Here is a 12,567-nt window from a genome sequence, read left to right on the forward strand (position 1 = left end):
TGCATGGATGGTCTGAAGTAAACCCTGAGAATTTTTGCCAATGTGATCAATTTCAGAGAGTTTGGAGGAGGGGCAACATGGTGTATTTTCTAAGAGGGATTGGTGTAGAGGGTGGAAGTTGTAGGATTTAGGTGTCATTAGAGTTCAGTATGAGTGACCAAACAGCTATGCAGTGTCCGATGGATGTGAGCCAGTCTGAGATGCATGACTTTAGATAGTGTGTGGATGTTGGAAAGAACAATAGTTGGGTATGATCAGTGTATATGGGCTACAAAAAGCCAAAGGGAAAGATGAATTCATCAAGAGAGTTGGTGCATAGTGAGAAAAGAAGAGGGCCATGGTCAAGCTTTTTGGGGCGCCCATTAGGAGTGGGTTGAGTGTGCATGGCTTGGAGTGTATAAGAAACTGTGTGAGAGCCATTAGAAAGGTGGAGGAGAACTAGTTGTGTGCCAGACAAGTGTTACCTAGTGACTCTAAAAAGAAGACTAGCCTACAGTGATCATTACTGTCAAAGGTGCAGGATAGATTCAAGACTAAAAGGCTGAAACAGAGTCCTTTGTAATGTGTAGTTGTGATAAAGTTAGGTATGTGTGTGAGTGCTGTTTCCAAGGGCTAAGTGGCAAAAAAAATGAGTGAAAAGGGTTGAGTATGTTGTTTGAAGTGAGAGACAATGTGAGGTGATTGAAGACCAATCTTTCCAAAAATAAAAAAGGGAAGTTGAGATACTGGGCAATAGTCGGCATGTGTATGATAATAGAAGGTAGTGATTTTTTTTTCAGGGAGACAATTAGTTAAGACAAAGGTATGATGTTTTCCGCAAAATGTTCTTTTACTTCCTATTGTCTTTTTAACTTGTCACTAGGTACATTTGGTTTTGGGGTTCATCCATTTAAAATTATATATTGCATACCGTGAAGTTTGAACGCTAAAATGAATCATATTGCAATGGCTCAGATGGTAGTTTGAAACTAGATATGGGTGTAAAGTTACTCACTATTCAAAATTAGCTGAAACATATTGTAATGGTTTTGGAAATTATAGTTATTTATTGAAACATTAGTATTATGAAAAAAAGGAAAGCACACAAAGGATGGTGCAACGTGTCCTATCATATTTCTCTAATCATTTTTCTATTCCCTTTTCACCTATTATCATTGGAAAAGAAGAAAGTATTACATGAACAATTCATAGCAAAAATAAGGTAATTTTAGTTCACAACCAGGTTATCCTAGAAACCTGTACTAATATATGTATGTTGTTATTTTTGAAGTGTCGCTAGTGTACACAAAAATAACAATATGTATTAAGGAGCAGAAAGCCCGTGGGATAATTTCTAAAACACAATTAATACATTAATGTATTTCTCAAGGTCATTTGGTTTCATCCATCTAAACTTGTTGTGAACATCCACTGCTTTCTTACAACATGACATTTACATCACAAACTTGAAATGTTTACACAATTGTCCAATGCTTTCTTGTAAACGTGCAAACACGGCGAAATGATTTGCATGCACAAAAATCATGCTTTACACCACCTCACACTAGGGACACAGCTTGGTCAGTAAGATGGAGTGGTGAGGGTGAGCTTCAGATTTTCCGACAATCAGGATGGTGTATCATTTTTAAGTACATTATATGGCAAGTACAGTACATGGGAGGTGTCTAAAGGGCAGTGGAAAGGGAGAGGAATGTGACAAAATATTTTGTAAAATAACCAACATTTTTTAGGACTTTCAAAACAGAGAGTGGGAAAGTGTGTGTTTTTTCTTTGTATATGTATAAATTGCTGGTAAAATCCGACTGGCATATCAGAATACCCGACTGAAAGCACCTGTAACCAACTATGTATCAAAAAATGCATTTATTAGGTGGGGTGTACCACCCCAAACAGGCAGGTGTTCCCTATTCATGTCTAGGTGTTGTATTAATGGCACCTTCCAAACTCAAGAAGCTATTATCACAGGAGTGTCACAAAGTGCTGTGTTATGCTCAGTGGACAAAATGTGCACAGCCATGCTCACAGAACTCAGACAACAAAAAAGCTCCCTTGCCCACTAGATGAAATGCAGCGAGCAATGGTTGAATGATATGTACACTCATGCAGTGGTCGCTCACCATCGGAATTCTAGCATATACTAAAATAGAAATGAACTGAACTCGCTGTATGTACATATAATAACACAAATGATCTCATCACATACCTTATTTCATGACAAGCAGATAGTAAAGAGGATGTATATGTTTAGAGCATAGTGATCTATATTTTTGGGCCTAACTTAGAACCGGATGTCCAATAGAACAGTGTGCACATCGTGGTATAGTGCACCCTACAAAGTTACCGTCTAGCCTAGAGTTCCAACCTACATATATACAAATATAATACACGTAATTCTGCAACCCTCTATAAAACCGGTCTCTAATTTCTTTAAAATCTGGAACTTGTGACGCACGAAGTCGCCTATTATAAAGAAATTACGCCAGAACTCAACTGTAATAGTTTATTACAGTTGAGTTCTGACATCACAACCCCTGCTGCCAGAGCCAGAAGCCAGGAAAAAGGCAGGTCAACTCATGGAGCATACCTAAAGCAACTGTTTAAGGAACAAAACGAAACAATGTGTTTCCTTCACCTGCTCTCGTTTTTCTAGCTGTCTAGTAAAAAGCAGAAAGGAGATATTTATTGCAACATGTTTTGCACTCCTTAAGAAATTGTAGTTAATTTAGAATCTTTCTGCATGTTTATACACATTCCAAGATACTGCGCCAAGTCGTTAAAAGAGCTAGCTTGTATTTAACTGATATATCTAGTATCTTTTTACAACAAATATCTAACAGCTTTTTATGTGTATATTTTTGCACTAGAGATTCTATTTTAATCTTCATGTTTTCAAACATGCGCTGTCTTTTGTATGAAAGAGCTATGAACTATGGATTTAGGCTGTTGTGGGAAAGGTGATGGAGTGACTATGTTTTAGAAGGACTGAAGTACCCCAGCTGTACATGATAAAACTAGTGCAAATTGCAATGGAGTTCCATAACCTAATGCAGGAACTCAGCCTTCTGCATCATTCATCTATGTGGTCATGGAACTCCTCAGGGACTTGCAATACCCTTATAATTTACATTTATCCCATGTACATACGAATGCAAATAGGAGATGGTAAATTAGTCACCTTTGCCTGGATATTCCTCCCTTTGTTAACTTTACAACTGTAGGAGAGAGCGGATGCAACACAGTGCATCATAGTACTATGCTGTGATGAACAAGTAATGTCCAAATGTTTTCTCCTGTCAAATGCACTAATCAGGGGGTCATGAGTTTGAAACCAGGTAAATTGAGATGCTTAATTGGCTATTAGTAATACCTGTTATTTATAGTACTTAGAACTGGAAGACATGTCGGTGGACGCTATTAACAATGAATGACCAGGCAATAATAGTTTACATAGTTCCATTTGCACAGTTGCAGAGCTGTTTCTGTGATTTATGTACTTATTCCTCAGAGTATATAAATGACCTCTGTTGTGATTATTGCAGGTGTTCTTTCACATTTTTTATCAATTAGCAAACATTTCTTGAAGTTGTTCTTAGCTAAGAATATGAAAAAAATATTCCCACCTCACATCTGTTGGAGAGGGAAAACAGCACTAACCATGTGGTCTGACCCACGCATGCCATTCCAACGCAAAGGTTACCACGCTTGCCTTTACCACGCATATGCCTTTATCACACTCATTCCTTTAGCACGCACACCTTTACCAAGATTTTTGTTGTAAAGGCGGTAAAGGCATATGCGTGGTTAAGGCAGTCATTGCTCTAGACTCGAAATAATTGGGCGGGGTAGGAGATGTTGGAGACTTGGAGGGAATCTCTGCTCGGACGAGATTGTGAGGAACAGGAAGGATCGTGATACGGCTTGGTGAATAGTTTTCTGGGCAAGGTTGCAGTGGTTTTTAGGGTTCAGGGCTAGTGCTTGGAGCGGTTTTAAGGGCTGGGGCATTTTTAGGGTGGGAGGCTGGTTTTAGGCCTCAGGGCTGGGGTGTGGTAGTTATCAAGGCTGGAGCCAGTTTTAGGACTCAGGGTGGGGAGGTTGGGCTAGTTTAGAGGACTGTGGGCTGGTCTTAAGGCTCAGGCCGGGGTACTGGGGTATTTTTAGGGTGGGGTCAGGATAGATTCTAGGGTTCGGAGCTGGTTTCAAGGCTCAGGGCGGTGGGTGGTGTGTTTTTATGGCTTCCATTATGTTACCTTCGAAAGGAAGAATATCCTTCTGCTTGAGATCATGTTGCATCTAATTGAGTATATGGCTCATACAACAGAATCTATTTTCCTCAATACATTTACTGTTCTCTAATAATTTCAACGTTTTTAAAGTTATAATATGCAAGTCACCGTTTATTTACCATTTGAAATGTTCATAATGTAGTATTTCCACAGTCCATACACCCCTTTTCAGGAAGAGAGAAGGCTGGTGCTCCATACTTTGGCTAGTAAGCAGTTAAGTTTTGGGGTTCCCGAGGGATCGTCACTCAGCCTCACATTATTTAACATCTATATGACACCCATTGTCAAATGTATTGAATCTTTTGTGATGGTCACTATCTCTTACGCCTAAGACACCCAGATACTCTTGGTATTCAACTCCATGTCAACTGACATAGGTTCCATCATTCGGTCCTGCCTAGCCAGTGCTTTGATCTGGCTACGAAACAGTCATTTACGCTGCAATGTGGATAAAACGAGATGCTTCTCTTTAGACCTGCAAAAAGCAGTGGCTGTATAATGGTTGGGGGACGAAGTTTGCACCTCCTCCTGCTCCAGAAGCCAGACATTTTGGGTCCAGGTTGGCCAAAAAGTTTGATTTTCACTCCCAGGTCACTTCAGTAGCTGAGGTTTTCTTGAGTATACAAAGTTCAATTAGAAAATGTTTAGTTCTCCTTCCTTTATCTGCTATTATGACAGCTGTCCACGCGTTAATCACTGCCAGGCTGGACGACAGGAATATACTCTATCTAGGGATCAAGGTAAATGGTTCAAACAATTGTAAACTGTCCAAAATACAGCAGAATGCCTGATTTTGGGCATTCGTAGCTGAGATGTGGTTACACTTACAAAAAACCCTAACTCCCTATTAAGAAAATAGTATTTTTAAGGCTCTGTTTTTTTGTGCATCGGCCCTTTTATAAACGTGGCCTTCAATATTTGATTAATAGGATTCATCATTACAATCCCTTCCATCCATTTAGGAATTCATCTTCACTCCAAGTTAGAATGCCCTGCTTCCAGTGTGCTAGATGCGGTGGACATTCCTCTTCTGTGTTGGCGTGCAGAGAATGGAATGCACTGCCTCTTGCTTTGAAGAGCATCCGCCAAGAAATACTTTTTAGGGAGGTCCTAGCAACTGTGGCATAGATTGGATTGATCGCCCAGACACTCTGTATATGTTCAGGATGTTATCCAAATTGTGACCTAGATGGATAAGGGGAGTAGGACATTCCATGTCACTAAGCCCAAACTTAAGCCAATTAAAGACCATCAGATTGCTCTCTAAATTATTCGGGGCATACAACGAGGAAATATCGTTGCACCATTACACATTAAGAAAGTTATTAATATTAGGCATACAGGTAGAGCCACTACATTCCCCAATAATCTTCCAGAAGGATCCATATTTTTTTTACGATGGCTTCGGTGATTTCCACCCACCTCCTATCTTCTTTTTTTCTTTTTTGTGCCAGCAACCACCATCTAGTTCTGCTCTTTCTAAAACAATTTCTAATCTTGCCATGTTCATTTGAATAGTAAATGAAATGTTCCTTTGAAGTTTGTTAATTTACTAATTAAAGATGAAACCCCTATTAGGATTTTTCCCCAGCTTCTTAGTTTTATTGCAAGTATTCGCTGGCAGAATCAAATTAGTCTTTACAAATTTTTGCATTTCTTTGGCAAAAGAATCTGCTGAAATCCAACCGTGTTCAGGGATTTTTTCTATGACTCTTCTTAATTCTTTAGATAGGGTCAGCTTGTTATACAAATACCTATATACCCTTCTGTTAATGGAATTCTGATGAACCACCTGTTCCTTGCCAATTTGCAAAGGAGATATAGTCTCAGGGACGCCATCAATAGTGAGTGATAAGATTCTATGGTTACTCCATATGTTAATGATCACTATCACATCCGTTAGGAGAGGAAATAAACGTATGGGCACCTATAATAAAATCAATAATTGAAGTACCATGGCATGCATTGTGACTCAGGCGTGCCGGAATATCATCATCTACTCTATCATTCACAATATTTAACTCATATTCCCTACATGTATCCAGCAGAAGGGAACCTCTTTTATGTACTCTGGAGCCTACTGGGGAAGTTGCCATTAGAAAATTCGGAGCTCTTCCCTTTCTATATCAGAAAACAGTTTTATCAAATGGTTGGTAATAGTGATATTAAATTCTCCTACAATTATTATATTCCTGGTCTGTTCCTGGTCAGCAATATCCTTTATGAAATACAAGAATTCATTTAAAAGGGCATTATTCTCATAACCAAGGGGCATATACATGTTTGAAAACATAAAATGGGTCATGGAGCGTGCTACACCCTTATGGTTAGAGAAGAGTATACAATTAGGAGATTCAATGGATGATAAAATACTTTATAAGGCCACAAATAGTTGGTACTCAACAATGTGGCTATATCACCACAAGCCTGCTATTTCCTGGATGTTTTGGCAGGAATGTTAATAGCAAAATAATCTTTTACCACGAGGATCCCAGTTACCCAAGTCTCTTGTAGACATATAACGTCTGCATTTAAGGGGGCTAGAGTCAAAAGTTTCTCCATGCTTTTTGAGCAGATCGCTAAATTCCAGGAGAGGATTTTAGTATGATTATTAAATACGTTGCCACAAGAGAGTTGGCCTAGTATCCTTATCATTATTTAGGGTCCCCATCAACCATTGCCATTATGACAAATCATCATCCCTCATTTCTGGAACTAAGTTCTGACTTATGAGGGATACCCTTTTGCTGGGAAACAACGTTGTCTACAACGGTGTTTCCACAACGCATGGCTTTACAACGCGGTTGTTACAATGAACGCATTGTTACCACACATGCCATTACATCGCAAGTTGTATCAACGACTTGCTGTAGGGTGCGTGCAACACCAGGGAATGTGTTGGATTTTACATTTAAACCTTCCCTGCTGTTGAACAAACTGGAGTAGGACTAGTTCATTCATTCATTCATTCATTCTTTATTCTTTATTTCGGTTTGTACACCATAAAAGAACAAACACAAATAATCAATACTATTCCTAAGTCCAGCACGCCCCCTACAGCAAGTCGTTTATACGAGTTGCAATGGAAGGGCACGCGTGGTATCAGTGCGGTCGTTGTAACGACCGCGTTGCAAAACCATGCGTAAAGAATGTATGCGTTGAAACGTCATACATTCCCTTATGCTACCAATCTTACAAGAGACTATGGCCAATTTTGCATTACACCAATTGCGCTGCAAAGACTGTGCAATTTTTTAAGAAGGCTAGAAGTATTTAGGTCCTTGTGACTGTTCAATGAAGAGATATATGATCTTGGTAAATAAGGCACTACACCAATCGCTCTAGAAATAAAGAACTCACAATTATTCATTATCAAATTGACAATCATAGGCGAGTTAAAGGAAACCCTTGTTCTTTTCTCAGAATGACTATTTAGAAATGCTACCAACTTTATAACACTACTCCTTAACATCTTTAACAGTTCTACTTGAGTTAAAAATAATCACCAAAAAAGATCTACTTAAGGAAATAACATCATCATTAGACAGGACATTGAAAAAAAGTCATCAGGGCCACAGACGGATCTCTTCTCTTTTGGTGACCAAATGAGCATCTCTGTTTCATTGGTAAAATATACCTGGTTCCAAGCTTCCCTGACGGATAATATGGTTTGCAGTTGGATTGAAATCAGATAGTGAAAGGTCATCACCTTCCTATCGTTTACAGAGGAAATGTCCTGTAACAGGTAATGTTCCATGCTAACGGTAACACCATCAGACTTTCTATCTGTAGTTGGACTTCTGACAGCCTTTTATTTTTTTCACATGGTACTGCCTGTGCTGGTACCTGAGATGTTATTAGTAGGGTGGTAGGCACCTCAGCCTGCAAATGAAGCATAGGAAATGTAACCTTTCTTAGCCCTCTATTATTCATCATTTGAAGTTTCCTTTTTAACTTTTTTCTTTCCTTTCCTAGGCACGGGAACAGCTTCCTGTACTTTAGAGGCAGTTTTTTCCCTTTTTTGTTTTTTAAAGAATAGAAAGATGAATGAATAAATGAAAATGTTATTGCACAATTAATTAAAATCATTTGCAATGTTCCATGAATGGTAAAATCAAGAGAATACCAGTAAAATGTGCAACTCCTTTGAGCTCACCCCTTGACGATCTGTAAAGAAAAGTTTTATCTTAGGACAGTCAATAAAAAGCTTATAGCAGCAATTCCTTATTTTAATGTGCCTATTGTATCATAGCTAAGGTATCTAGACATAAAAAGTGCTAATGTACTTGTTTTAATATATTAAGGTGAGTGTTAAAATGCATAACAGAACTGCCTGAAAACATCTTCGACACACAAGTCCCTCATGTTTTGAGAGTTGTTGTTTACCCTTTTTTCATCTGGGTTACAGTCAAGTCCTTGTGCCCAGGTTGCTCAAGCAGCCTGGCGAATTCCTCTGCTATGTATTTCCTAAATTTGGCAAGTTCAGATGTGTGGTGCAGGAGAAGAGCACTGCATGTCCGGGCCCCTTTTTGACAGACGCATGCATTTTAACAGCTTACAATGGGGCTCTAGCAGACCTGAGCAGCAAAATACCAGATAGAGAAAGACTCCTCTCTATATTGACAAAGTCTGCATTTTGTTATATGTGTCAGAGATTTACAGCCAGGATTTAGCTGTTTTTATTGGCAGTGGCTCCAACCTGGCCTATTGAATGACTTTTAGGCACTTCCGACCCAGTGCTTGGTTCAGGTACGGCTGTGTTAAATTTTCCTCATATGATGAGATTAGACCAGGTTGTCCTCCCTTGTCCAAGTAATTAAGTTTGTCTGCCTCCCGTGCTAGATGGTAAGTTTGCTTGTTTATGGCATTCTTGATTGTAGCGTAGCTCATCTTGTCCGAGAACCAGTTATACACTCCCAAGCCAAGTAGTCAGTTTTTTCATGTAGCTGGTCCACAGGTTGGCCGGTCCTTCGTATATTGATTTCAGCACATTTTTTAAAGTTCCTTTAGGTGCTTTGTGGACTGCATAATAGTATTTCGCCTATGTTCCCAAACATTTGTAATTTTCCTGGACAAGGATAAACCCCAGATGAATCAGACAGTTACGAGTGTATTTCGGTACACCTGACACTGGGACTTTTCAAGCAAGCTATCCATTTGACCCGGGAACGCTTGTTGTGGATAGGCTGCTATTGCTAATATTTTACCTTGTGTAACCCTTCTGATTGGCACTGTGGTTGGGCTGCACAGCTTCTCATGTAGTTTGCATAGGGCATAGATTTTTGATTGATTCTTAGATTTCATTCTTTGTTGATGTGAGGTTGCCTCACCATTATTATCACTTAGCCAAGCCCTGAGATAGTTGTATGTTTTTGTGGTGTTGATTATCTGGGTGCCCAATCTTCATCTAAGTAAGCCCTTTTTTGCAAAATGTCCACAGGCCATTACTTTTGTCTTGTTTGGGTTAACAGCCAACTTGTTGCTTTAGTTGTAAGTGTTGAGAGTGTTTAGTCCTCTTTGTAGTCCAGTTTTACTATGATCTAATATTACCGAATCGTCCGCATACTGTAGTAGATGAATTCTGTTTGGGCCAATTTTCGGGATCGTGAGTTTTGCATTTTTCAGCGTCTTCCCCAAATCTGTGGTGTATATGTTGAAGAGAGTTGGGGCCAAGACACAGCCCTCGTCAGTATAACATTATTTTGTGATCGTTTTCCCGGCTAATTTAATTCTTACCCAGGTTTGACTGTAAAGTAGGCCTGGGCCAAAATTCCGTTCCGTTCGCGGAAATTGCGATAATTTGGCATTTTCGCGTTCTGCGGAAAGCGCGAAAATGTCAAAATTTCCGCATTCCGCAGCTTAGCGATAATTTGTTTCTTGCTCGCGCTGTAAAATAATACATTCTCGCGTGCGCGCGATCGCCTTACCTTAATCACCGCGTTCGCCGACAAGTTTTCTCGATCCGGTCGCGTTCTCCACGAGATGTTGGATTGTTGGTAGCCATTTGCGCTGTCTCGCGACAGTTCGCGCCCGCAGTAACGTCATGCGTCGCGCGATCACGTCTTTCTTCTCGCGATCATGCACCGCGAGACAAGTGAAAACAAGATGGCCCGTCTGAATAAAAACATTATCTTTATAATTCTTATGGTGTTCTTCTTTGTGAGGGTCTAAAGTACCAATAATATGTTCAGAGGGTGTGGGTATAGTACTTATCCAAGCTTGCACAGGATATTTTTATTCCAGGAAAAACAGTATGCCAAACAAAAAGATCAAAGAAAGCAAAATGAGCACTACAAACACAATTTTAGACTTAAGGGGTCAGGCGGACCAAACGGGACCTTAGGAATTGGAGCAGGGAGCTGCAAAGGGCTGCTCCTCATCACGGATTGGACGACCAAATGGATGCATCATTAAAAGATACTTGGGGAAGCCGCTGTACAACCAGCCAGAGGGGTATTCTTCTTCCCTGTGTCCTTCAGAACCTCACAGGCAGGCTCCTATCCTTCATCAAACATTCTCTCTCCCACGGTGGAGCTGCACAATTGCAACCCAATATAACAATTGCGGCCCTTGTTGAAAACAGTCCTCCTTTCAGGATAGGGCAACCTCCCTCCTGGGCAAATACCCTCAACGATCCTGTCCAGTGTTCAGGGCAGTGCACCAATGTTCTTCACTCTAATCTAAAACAGGTGCCAGAGGAGCAACGCCTGCACCCTGAACTCCAGTCCTTCCCTAACTCCTGTGTTGCCCTGCTGGTGCACTGTCCTTCCGTCGGGGCCATAGATTGTACCTAATGAGCCCAGGCACTTCCTCATCAACAAACAAAGGCAAGGACTCAGAATCTGTTGGGGATCGGGACTCAGGACATGGGGTTGTGGGGGCTGGAGTATCCGAGGCAGTCCGTATTTCAGGGGGAATCGCCTCGAACAAAACCTCGTCACTCTCCTTGTTGGTCTGTGCCCCTCTCAGCCGGGCATCAGAAAAGGGAACAAAGCGGGGAACCAGCTCCCCATCGTGGTCGGCAATCCTGTCCTTTACCCAGGAATCATACGGGAGCAGGAGAGGCACCTTCTTGATATGGGAGGCTTGCACCCAGTGCTTCCGGCCATCCACCTTCACAGCCGTCAGAGTGGCCAAAAGCACTTGGGTAGGGCCTCTCCACCGCGGCTCCAAACAGGACTTGCGTTGAAACTGGCGCACGAGGACGAAATCTTCTGGCTGGATCCGAAGTCCGAGGCCCTCTGGCAATGGTTGTAGGGTGGCAGATATCTGTTGGTGGACAGAATGCAGATCGTTAGACAAGGCATGCAAATAATCAATCAAAAGAGGGTATTCTATTTCCAAAAAATGTTTAGGTCTCGGGACGCCCCAGACATTAGCAGGGCGCCCGAAAATCACTTCGTAAGGTGATAATCCTGTCCTAGAATGTGCAATCACTCTCGCTGACATTAGTGCTAGGGGCAATGCATCTGGCCTTTTCAATCCTGTGCTTTCATTAAGCTTGGCTAGTTTCAGTTTGAGAATACCGGTGTACTTCTCGACAAGGCCAGCCGATTGAGGATGGTTGGCCACATGGAATATTTGCGTGATTTGTAAACCCTTACATACTAGTTCAATGACTTTAGCATTAAAGTGGCTCCCATTGTCACTCCAGATCACACGTGGCAATCCGTAGCGTGGGAAATACTCCTTTAGAAGTACCTTCGCTATTGCTATGGCTGTGTTCTCTTTAGTTGGGTAGACCTCTACCCACTTACTGAATGCACAAACTACCACTAACACGTACTTTAGATTGTTTATTCGCTCCATTTCCATGAAATCCATTTGGATGACCTCAAAAGGGAAGGAAGGTGGTGCAAAGTTACCAGCAGATGTAGGGGTGCCCTTTCCAGGATTGTGCTTCAACCAAACTACACAGTGTCTCACCAACTGTGTTGCAACCTTAGAGATATTCTTCTTCTGCCAAACTGGACCTAGCAACTTACAAATGCCTTTTGCACTAATGTGTGCTGAGCCATGGGCCATAGTGACTACAGGGAAAACATGGGCATTGGGCAGCAGCCACCTCCGTTTATCTGACAAATCAGTCCAACACCCATCCTCATCTAAGCGTCCTGTTCTCTCTTCCCACATTGCCAATTCGTCTGCTGTCGCTGCTCGCTGTATCTCCCTCACGCTTTCCAAAGTGTCTTCAAACATCGCATGGTCTGGACCCCATCTAGCAGGTCCTGCTACAAACATCCTATTCATCTTTGTTCTGGCTGTCTCTTTGGCTATCTTGTCA

The sequence above is a fragment of the Triturus cristatus genome, chromosome 9 (genome assembly GCF_964204655.1).
Source record: "Triturus cristatus chromosome 9, aTriCri1.1, whole genome shotgun sequence".
Classification (NCBI taxonomy): domain Eukaryota; kingdom Metazoa; phylum Chordata; class Amphibia; order Caudata; family Salamandridae; genus Triturus; species Triturus cristatus.